The following is a 10,845-nucleotide window of genomic DNA, read 5'->3' on the forward strand; positions in this document are numbered from 1 at the left end:
ACTAAAAAAATAAGTTGCATTTCTATCCATTCTTTAAATATTTGTATTCGACTGATAAATTGTCTGAAACTTTTAATTCTTCTCGCAGTTTGAAATATTAAAACAACAATAAATCTGTGGATATAGAGGAATACTGAAATATTCAAGGACAAATGAATATTCTGTCAGAATATAATATAAATAGTTGAAAATTCAACAGCAACTGAAGGATAAGAAAAGTATTATATATATTGATGTTAGAATAATTTTTTGAAATTAAAAAAAAAAAAAATTATTCATTTAAATCATCTATGGTAAAAGTTTTGAAATAATTTCAACCCAACATTCTCATGAAGATTCGAATAGCAGGAGCAGAGGATTTCGAAAGTAAAGATTTCCTCCCCATCTTTCATAAAATTTCTATAGTATCAAAAGACAATACATGCAATAGACATGCTGATGTCTACAATTTTCAATCAAAATAAGAACTTGGGAATGTGGTGCAGGAAATCATAAAAATTAAATAACGGACACTGACTACCAACATGTCATCATTAATATTAATTTTCTTTTGGACGGCGGGATGTCCGTACCAAATTCAATTCATCTAGCTCAAAATTTTTTCGAAATATCGTGTTCGCAGATAGACAGACATGATACCAAAAATGCGTTTATCAAATTCGAAAGCTTAGAAACAGGGACGTCATCGAAATCTCAAATTCGCTTAATTTACTTAATTATTTAGTTTTGACGATTATTGTATTTCTTCGTAACATACTTCGTATATGAGAAAGTAATAAGAAGTAATTTTCAAGAAAACAGATAAAATATTATCGAACAGATTACTTTCAGTTTTTAAGTAATTATTTTTCAGTGATTCTTTCATTTGCTAATTCGGAGAACATATTTAGAGAAACGAAAACGAATCATAATTAATATTAAATGAATATTTTTTATAACGGTTTTATAGAGATTTTAATGAAAAATTTAATTGTATAATAGGTTTTTCAAAACAAAATTATATGTGTAAAGTTTTTGATTTCTAATGTCAAACTTGTAATACGCAATTTGAATTTTAAATATAGTAGTCAGTAATTTTTAAGAATAATTTAAAAATTTTCTTTTTTGTAGCAAAAGGCTGGTCAGCTGCGGTTATTGATTCTACGGTTTGTAGGGTGTTTTCTTTTTTTTTGTCATTTTATTTGTTATTTTCCTGTATGCTGTGATAAATCTTAATAATTGAGTTCCGATTGAATATGAGATAAACAACCAGAACTTTTTGTCATGTTGAAATAACGAAGGTTATCTACATGACGCGGAGAGTTGCTACACGAGGCAGCAGAGTATTGCCGTTTTAAAGCGGACTAAGAATTGCCGTGGTTAAGCGGACAAGGACCACCGTCTGAATCAGCCACTGCTAACCAACCTGAAGAAACGATATCAATGCTTTGTATAAATATTAACAAATAGACACTAAATTTTAATAGTGGTATGTAACTCGGGTACAAAATTTTCAGCTCCAATGTTTATGTATTGGCCTGAGTCGTGACTTTCAGCGCAATGCACGCAATGAACATGTATTGCAGCTCGAAGTATGATCTGCAAAGTTCTTGCTGGAAAAAAAGTATGCAACTACTTTTCTCATGCATTTTCTGGCTTTCCCAATCATGAAGTTTATTATTTCTAAATTGTAGATGTTTTTTTCTATTTTAATTAAATGGACTCGAAAAAGTAGTATTAATTTTTTTAGTGTTAAATTGTTTCAGTTTATTAACAGCTGCTACTATGATACCCTTTTTCTTTATTTATTTGGGAACTAAAAATTTTTTCCAATTCAAAATATAAATGAATAAAAATTTAATTTTTAAACATATTTGCTTTTATTTTAAAGGAATCCTGATTTACATAAGTCCAGGTTCTTACAAACCGAGTATTTTACATTCTTCTTTCGACTTAACGGCTCTTCCTTTTTCGTACCAGTTTCACCGTTTGCATCCATGTCGTTGTTTCTGAAAAACTAAACTCAGAAGAGAATAGAAGCAAAATAGCAAATCTAAGGGAAAAGATAATAAGTACATACAAAATAAATTATATTAAAATGCCAAATAGTAAAAAATAAATAATATTATTCTCATCAAATTTTATTTCAAAAGCACGGAGCACAACAAGAATAATATGTCTGAATGATTTCACTTTATAGTTCTGAAAGCTGCAATTGGAGACACTGCGATCGCTTATCTATTTCTCTGAGGTTTGTCATCGATCTGTAATTGTACTCGACCTCACAAATTTGCATGCTCGGGGACAAAATTTTCAGCTCGATTGTTTAAGTATTGGCTTGAGTAGTGGTTTTCAGCGTAATGCAAGCAACTAACATGTATTGCAGCCCGAAGTGCGATTTGCGTATTTCTTGCTCGAAAAAAGTATGCAACTACTTTTGTCATGTATTTTGTAATACGCAATCACGCTAAAATTTACTTTAAAAAAATATTTTTTCAAAAAACGATCTAAAATATTTATATTTATGAATTTTTGAATAATAATAATAAAAAACTGAAAAAAATCTTTGAAACTAAAGTATCAGTTGAACAATAAAAAATATTTAAAAATTGGAAAAAAGACTTTTTTATTTAACTTTAGCTTTTAGTTCAGAGATTTATAACTGAAGAAATATATTACCTAGTTCATGAACTAAAAAAATAAGTTGTATTTCTATCCATGCTTTAAATATTTGGGTTCGACTGATAAATTATGTGAAATTCTTAATTCTTTTCGCAGTTCGAAGCATAACAATAAATCTATCAAAATAGAGGATTACTGAAATATTCAAAGAACAATGAATATTCTGTCAGAATATAACAGAAATATTTGAAGATTCATCAGCAACTGAATAATAAGAAAATTATTATGTATACTAACGTTAGAGTAATTTTTTGAAATAAAAAATATTATTCATTTAAATCATCTGTAATACAAGTTATGAAACAATTTCTACCCAATATTCACGAGAAGATTCGAATAGCAGGATCAGATGATTTCTTGTGTAACGATTTCCTCTCTATCTATCATAAAAATTCTACAGTATCAAAAGACAAAATGAGCTTGAATGCATGCAGTATTCATGCTGATGTCTACAATTTTCCATCGAAATAAGAACTTAGGAATGTGGTGCAGGAAACCATAAAAATTAAATTACGCACACTGACTATCCAACATGTCGTCATTAATATTATTTTTCTTTTGGACGGCGGGATGCACCAAATTCTATTTTAGCTCAAAACGGTTTCGAACTATCGTGTTTGCAGATTGACAGACATGATACCAAAAATGCGTTTATCAGATTCGAAAGCTTAGAAACATGGACATCATCGAAATCCGATATTCGATTTATATACTTAATTATTTAGTTTTGATTATTACTGTACCTCTTTATGTATGTACTTCGTATATGAGAAAGTAATAAGAAGTAATTCTGCAGAAAACCGATAAAATATTTTCCAACAGATTACTTTCAGTTTTTAAGTAATTATTTTTCAGAGATACTTTCATTTACTAATTCAGAGAACATATCTAGAGAAACGAAAACGAATCATAATTAATGGTAAATGAATATGTTTTTTTTAATAATAGTTCTATAGTACATTTTAATGAAAAATTTAATTGAATAATACGTTTTTCAAAATTATATGTGTAAAGTTTTTGATTTCAAACGTCAAACTTATAATAAACAATTCCAATTTAAAATATTATAGAGTCAGTTATTTTCTAAGAATAATTTTTAAATTTTCTTTTTTGTAGCAAAAAGCCGGTCGGCAGCGGCTATTGATTCAGCCGTTTGTAAGGATACCTAGAAATAATTGTCTCACTTGGACTTTTTTTTTTTTTTTTGTCATGTTGAGATATCGGCTTCTGCCGCGAGTAGCAAGCAGAAACTTGTGGACCCCAGTGAACACCCGGGTTATCTCCATGACGCGGAGAGTTGCTACACGAGGCAGCCAAGAAGAATTGCCGTTTTAAAGCGGACATAACCCATGTCTGAATCAGCCGCTGTCAACCAGCCACAAGTATTTCTTTAGCGTTTCGTATAAATATTAACAAATGTACATACAATTTTAAGAGTGGTATTTAATTTGTTTTCTTTTGAAAGCTGATGTTGTTTGCGTCGTAAATTCTTGCAATTGAAAAAACTCATCAATAAAAGCGGCAATGCTCAGGAAAAATTCCGGTTTGTACAGGAAAGATTTTGATTTTCTTTGTATATATATAAAAAAGTTGCCGCTAGCAGATGAGAGAAGGCACTCACGCGTCATGCTGGCACATTATATGTAAATCAAGCAAGCCATAAAACACCTGGCTGGAAATGAATTCGTCATTCAGTGAAGACAACCAATAAACTTCAACCGTTATTAAATCGACTGTTAGGGGTTAAATTTTTCTATTAGAATAGTGAATCCACAACTATTGCATTGTATAAGTTTCGAGCAGAGAAAAAAACTGAAAGCGCAATAAAGCCAATTTCATTGAATGTGTTGTTGAATTAGTAGTAAGATTTGATGAAGCTAACAGTTAGGAGGATCGTCCACGAAATAGTAAACTGTACTTCAGTGCATACTGCATTTGCGGTGCTGTTAAATAAAATAATTATTTAAATAATTAGTAACAGCACCCAAACAACACGTGAAAACACATTACACCGTAGTCAAATGACAGAACTTACAAAAAAAATTTCCATATTAATAGTTTTAACTTGCTTCAGACAATTATGAATTAAGCATAGAAACAAGTTAAATAAAATTACACATAACTAGATAAGATTAATATAGGTTATTTATATGATTAAAAAATTTGATTGCATCCGATGAACATTAATTACCAAATTATACAGAAAAAAAATCTTAGGTTCCTTAATGACTAAATATTAATTATGAAAATCATTTTCTAAATTTCAGTAACATCAAATTTGAGTTTCCACCCTACAAATGTTGCCTCAGTAAAATGTACCTATTTATACAAGAATTTTGTAATACGTAGTCACGCTGAATTTTATTTTTTAAATTCTTTTGAAAAACGATCTGAAATAATTATATTTTTGAATTTTTGTATAAAACAGATTTAGAAAACATCTATGAAACCAAAATATATCAGTACATTTTGGCAATCGCAGCGCCACCTCAACATAATTAAGGTATTCGGATTAGGTAAAAAAGATGACTTTTCCAGAAATTTTTTTTATTATGTGAGAACATGATATTGTTTTTGGTCAGAGAGTTTTGAAGCTCGCGTAGGCAATGAATAATTGAAGCTCGAAATCGCGTTGGCAATGAATAAAGCATAAATAATAATTTTCATCTTCATTTGATACACCTGCTTTTACCAGTATTGCATTATTATTATGTATGCTTCTTTGAAAGCAGATGCGTTTTTAAAAGGCTGACCTGCTATTAGAGACATGGTGTCTTCACCATAGTAATCCTACGGGGCTATAGAAGACTCCCCATGGAGTCATCTATTGCGCATGCGCAAATGGTTTTCGTTATATCTCGTAAACTACGTATGTTAGAGATATTGGGTTTCCACCATAGTAATTCTACGGGGCTATAGAAGATCCCCCATGGAGTCATCTACTGCGCATGCGCAGATGGTTTTCATTATATCTCGTAAACTACATATGTTAGAGATAATGGGTTTTCACCATAGTAATCCTTTTTTTTTTTTTTTTTTTTTTTGTTATCTGAAATTAATGGACAAACTTTGTAGATTCTGAAACCGACTTTATTTTTAATATATGCGAGATAGAATTGTTGATATAGTAGTTTTAATAATACGCAAGAAATAAAAATGAAATCAGAAACATTGGTATTTTTAACAGAAAAATGAGCGATTTATTTTATTTTTACCGTAAAATTCTCCCAAATAATATTGAATATGTTTATATTATATTTCTACCTATTCAACCGTAGTTTGTTTATTTTTGGCATTTCAGCTAAAAAATCATAAAAACATTTGTTTCCAGTGCATTTGGATGAACTAACTTATAAGTACAATATCTAAACTAATTTTCTGAGGAATGGATATTTCACTGTGATTAATTCACAGAAAACATTATATCTCAAAATCAATTCAGTAAAATTTCATGAAATTTGGTATGCATATATCCAAAACCTTTGAGGATGTGATAAACCGCGGATTTTAAGGTAGCTTCATTTAGACATGTTTTACAGACACTTTAAGTTCAAAACATAGACAAATTTTGACAAACATCATTAATGGCAACATCAAATGCTCCTAAAATTTTTATTAAAATAATTTTTATCTTGTGGTCTGTTACATTTTATGTACTTTGAGCTATATATACGTCAAATAAAAATTAAATATTTCCATTAATTTTAACTTACTCTGTTTTTCCTAACATTGAAAATTTTGCTAATTTTTCATTGAATAAACAGTTTTTTTTTTTTTTTTTCAAAAACTAAAGGAAATTAGGGCATTTTTTTTCTAATAGTGACCTTTGAAGTCTGTTTTAGCTATTTGATACAATAAAAAATGTTTATGCATCATTTTTTTAAAATTTGTCTCCGAACCTCGTTTAACAAGTTTTGGCACCTTTTTACTAAATGACATATTTTGGCACCTTTGACAAGTTTTGGCACCTTTATTAAAATAAAATATTTCAATTTATTCTAACATTTTTTTACTTAAAAATTCATAATGAAAAAATTTTGTCAACAATTTTTAAATAATTAATTTAGTTCATTAAATAATTTTAAATTATTATGTTTGATAATAATAAATTTATTAACTTCATTTTAAACTTTAGTATTAGTTAATTAAAGTAAGATAATAATACTAATTTAATAGTTTAAATTTTTTTAGTAAAAATGCATATTAATATACAGATATACAGTTGAATGAAAAATACCATTCAGTTCATGAGACAAAGAACGTTGGTACTGCTTATTCCAGTTCAAATGGAATATAAATAGGAATATTTTCCCTCGGCAGTTCTCGGTTTATAATAAAACTCGTAATAGTTAATGAAAAATAATGGGAATTTATGAACTCAAACCATTTTTTTTAACTGAATAGAATGCTTTTAAAAAAAACCGACCCCCCCCTAAATAAATAAAAATTAAACTGACGTATTTGTCAATAATGATTTTTCAGTTTCAAAATTTGAATGCTTGTAAACTATAATGCCCATCCTAATGTAATGTAAATACGCAAAGACAGAAATAAATCAGTCACGTTGTCATTTTATAATATCAAAAAAATTAGAATAAAAAATAAAGATAAAGGGTAGATGAACTTAAAAGTGCAAATAAGTTTATTCCGCGTTACTTTCTAATCATCATACAATTTACCTAGAAGGGGGCCTCAAAATAATTTAGCGCTTGTGGCCTCAAGTTGTCAAAATCCGCACTATACATCACATATGAACCAGGAACTTTTAAGTATCTTTATTTCCATCAAACAATTTAAACATAGATTAGAAGGACAAGAATTTCAGATATTCGCAGATCATAAGCCCTGCATTTAAACAAATGATAAAACACCCCCCCCCCTCCCAAAATTAAGATATATCCAGGATATTTCTCAATTTTCGCCAAATTTAAAATACTTAATTGGGAAAGATAATATTGTTGTAGATTCAATGTCTAGAATTGTATCAGTTTCGGTCATTGAATATTACAAAACTGCAGATGAACAAATCACTAATGAAGAACTAAAAGAATTATCAAATCATAGCAAAAATTTGGATTAAAAAATATCCACTGGCTTTTAAAAAATATTCTGATGTGATATTCCAATTCCAAATATTTGATCATTCATACCAAAACTATTTAGAATGAATATTTTCTATAAAATCCATGATTTGAGCCATAATTACATGAAATCATCAGTGAAACAAGGGATGTCAAGATCGATTTGGAAGAATATTAAAAAAGGTGTTGGAGAATGGGTTAAACTTCCATTTGTTTGCTAGAAAAATGAAATTGTCGATACATATATTCCAAATTCACCTCTTTTGAAGAGCCTGATGGAAGATTTAGCATAGTCCATTATGATATAATTGAACCATACTCATCATCAAATGGAAATAAATATTATTTAATATGCATTGACCGTTCTTTGTTGGGTGGAAGTTATACCGATATAAATATTACAACAAACAGAATCACAAAAAATATTTTATGCAAATTGGATTTGTCGTTTTCGGAGTGCTTATAATGTAATCATTGACAGAGAAAATAAGTTCAGATCAAAATTTTTCTGAAGTTTTAGTATTATTTGTAGAATTAAAATGTAAACAACTTCATACCATCTACAAAGCAACGGCAAAATTAAAAGATAATACGGAATATTAGCCAGTTAAATGCGTTTATATTATACAGGTCAGGCTAAATCTTCATGTTGGCGAGGCTAACATGTTATTTTTTTTATATAATAAAAACGAAATTGTATTCGATTGATCATGACTTTTTGCAAAATTTACTATGCAAACATTTGTATTGCGTTAGACGTATATATGCAATATCGCTTGCCTTTCAAATGGGATACTTGAGTGACTTTAAAAAATAATATCCGTAGTTAACTTATTGAAAGCAACCGTTAGAAATCACAAATAAGTCAAACTGAGTGAATCTTTACCATCTATATTGCTTAGTACACGTGCAATACCAACTGTTCCATTACAGAAATGATTTATAGTAAATCACAGAAGTTACCAAGAGATTTCTTTCAAAAATTAAAAATCAAATTGAGAACCAGATATCATTACTAGCGAGCTGTGAAATACAAATAGAAAAACTGATATCAGTTAACAGCCGATTTAAAAGAAAACACAGATTGTTTTTCCTTAAAGATTTAAATTCGTTTTCATTAGAGTGGACAATGTGAAGAAAACAATCCCCTTATGAAATAACTTTTTCTGTGATTGTCAGAAATGGTAAATGATAATTATTGGAAAGGGCATCAATATTTCCGTCGATTGATTGAAATAAGCGTTTTTGTTAGTCTCAAATGAAGATGATTCTCGAAACCTAACAAATAAAGGAAAACAAAAAATCCATTAAATGGAAATGGATTAAAAATTTAAAACACTCATTTTCTAGCTTGTTATCAAGATTACGCGAACATGTAATGTTGTATATTAAATTTTGATTTAATGATCGTAAATATTTTAATAAATAGTATTTATAAATTATTATATTATTAATATATTTATTAAATATTTTAATAAATAGTATTTATATATTTTATTGTAATGTAAGTATTTACCTGATATTAACAATTATTTTTCTCCTATTATAGCATTTATGTTGTTTAGAAGGAAAACATTGTCATCTTTTAAAATCATATCTTACAGTGGATATAAGGACCATTTCTCTAATTTAGCTTCAAAACAACGTATAATAATTAATTTTATATGTAATTAAAATCTAGTACATATTAACTAACTCACTATAATTCTTCAGCCTCTTAGTTTTCTTTTTATTTAGATTCTGATGCTAACTTTTGTCTCATTGTTAAAAATTTATAAGGATATTTGTAAGGGCTTAAAAAATTCTTCATATGCTTTTTTTAACAATCAGAAAATTGCCAGTATTTGAGTCTATTATTTATGAGACTCTTGAGAATCAATTGCTTTGAGATCTAATCCTTCTGGCGTCTTTAGAAACACTACAGCACCATATATTATTTTGCTGGCATCACAAAGGACATGAATACTTACTCCTTCTGTGTGAAGCAATTGATATATACATATCTAGCAAGTTTTACATTTGATGATAGTTTGAGCTCAGTAATTAAAGTTTTGAGTCTTCTTTGAATTTCATCTGATAGGATGTCGTCCCAACTTAATATTAGTTTCCGGAGTTTTTGTACCATAAAATTTTAAAAAGATAAACATGTAACTCTAAAACTCTAATGGGTCAAATATCTTTTCAGTTGTTGACAAGATAATTTTTCTAATATGAATTTCAAAATTAAAATCCTTATTTTGAGTATAACAAAAAAGTGCAGCTTCGGGTTTATTCCATAATGTTTCAAGCATCACAGATGGAATGCATAGTCTCACTCTGTCCAGGCTTTATGCTATACTCAGAGCCTCGAAGATCAAAACAAGCTATATCAATTTCTTTGCTTCTTAGACAAATTAAAAAAATAATCTTTTTATTACACATGAAGGTCACATTATTATCGATATAAAAGGAAAGTTGTCCTAAAAAAGTAGAACAAGCTTTTATTTCTTTAAATATTGCACGAAGACACATATTTCCAATTTCAATGTTTCACCAAATAAGCTGAGTATGAAAATACTTTGGTTTCTGTGGTGGTTAATAGTAAAAAGTTTAAAAAATTGAATTTTTATATGTTCCCCATACTATAAAAGTGTCAATTAAAAAAATGTTTCTCTTACATTCATATATGCGAACGTAAACTTTTATTCCTTAAATATTGATCACAGACATATACTGTAAATTACAAAGTTACGTAAAAAAAGATGCAAAATGTTATGAAATCGATTAAAATTTCAGGGGATTAAACTTAAAAAAATATAAAATTTGAATTTTTATACAGACTCCGTACAAAAAAATTCCCAGTGAGCAAAATGTGCCCCATCCTCTAATAAGGTCATGTACATAATTTCAGAATTTTATCATGAAAACTCTCAACGATATGTTAAAACAAAGTTGGTGAAGGGTCAATCACAAATTAAAATGCAAATGTGTACAGCTTCAGTGCAGATGACGCAACGCAGGAATGCATCATAAGGAAATAGAATATGCTTCATATCTTTAGTTTTAAATTCAAATTTAACTTGTCGAATTCAGTAATTTTAAAACGCGTGTAGCATTAATTAAA

This window comes from Argiope bruennichi, chromosome X2 (genome assembly GCF_947563725.1).
Source record: "Argiope bruennichi chromosome X2, qqArgBrue1.1, whole genome shotgun sequence".
Lineage (NCBI taxonomy): Eukaryota > Metazoa > Arthropoda > Arachnida > Araneae > Araneidae > Argiope > Argiope bruennichi.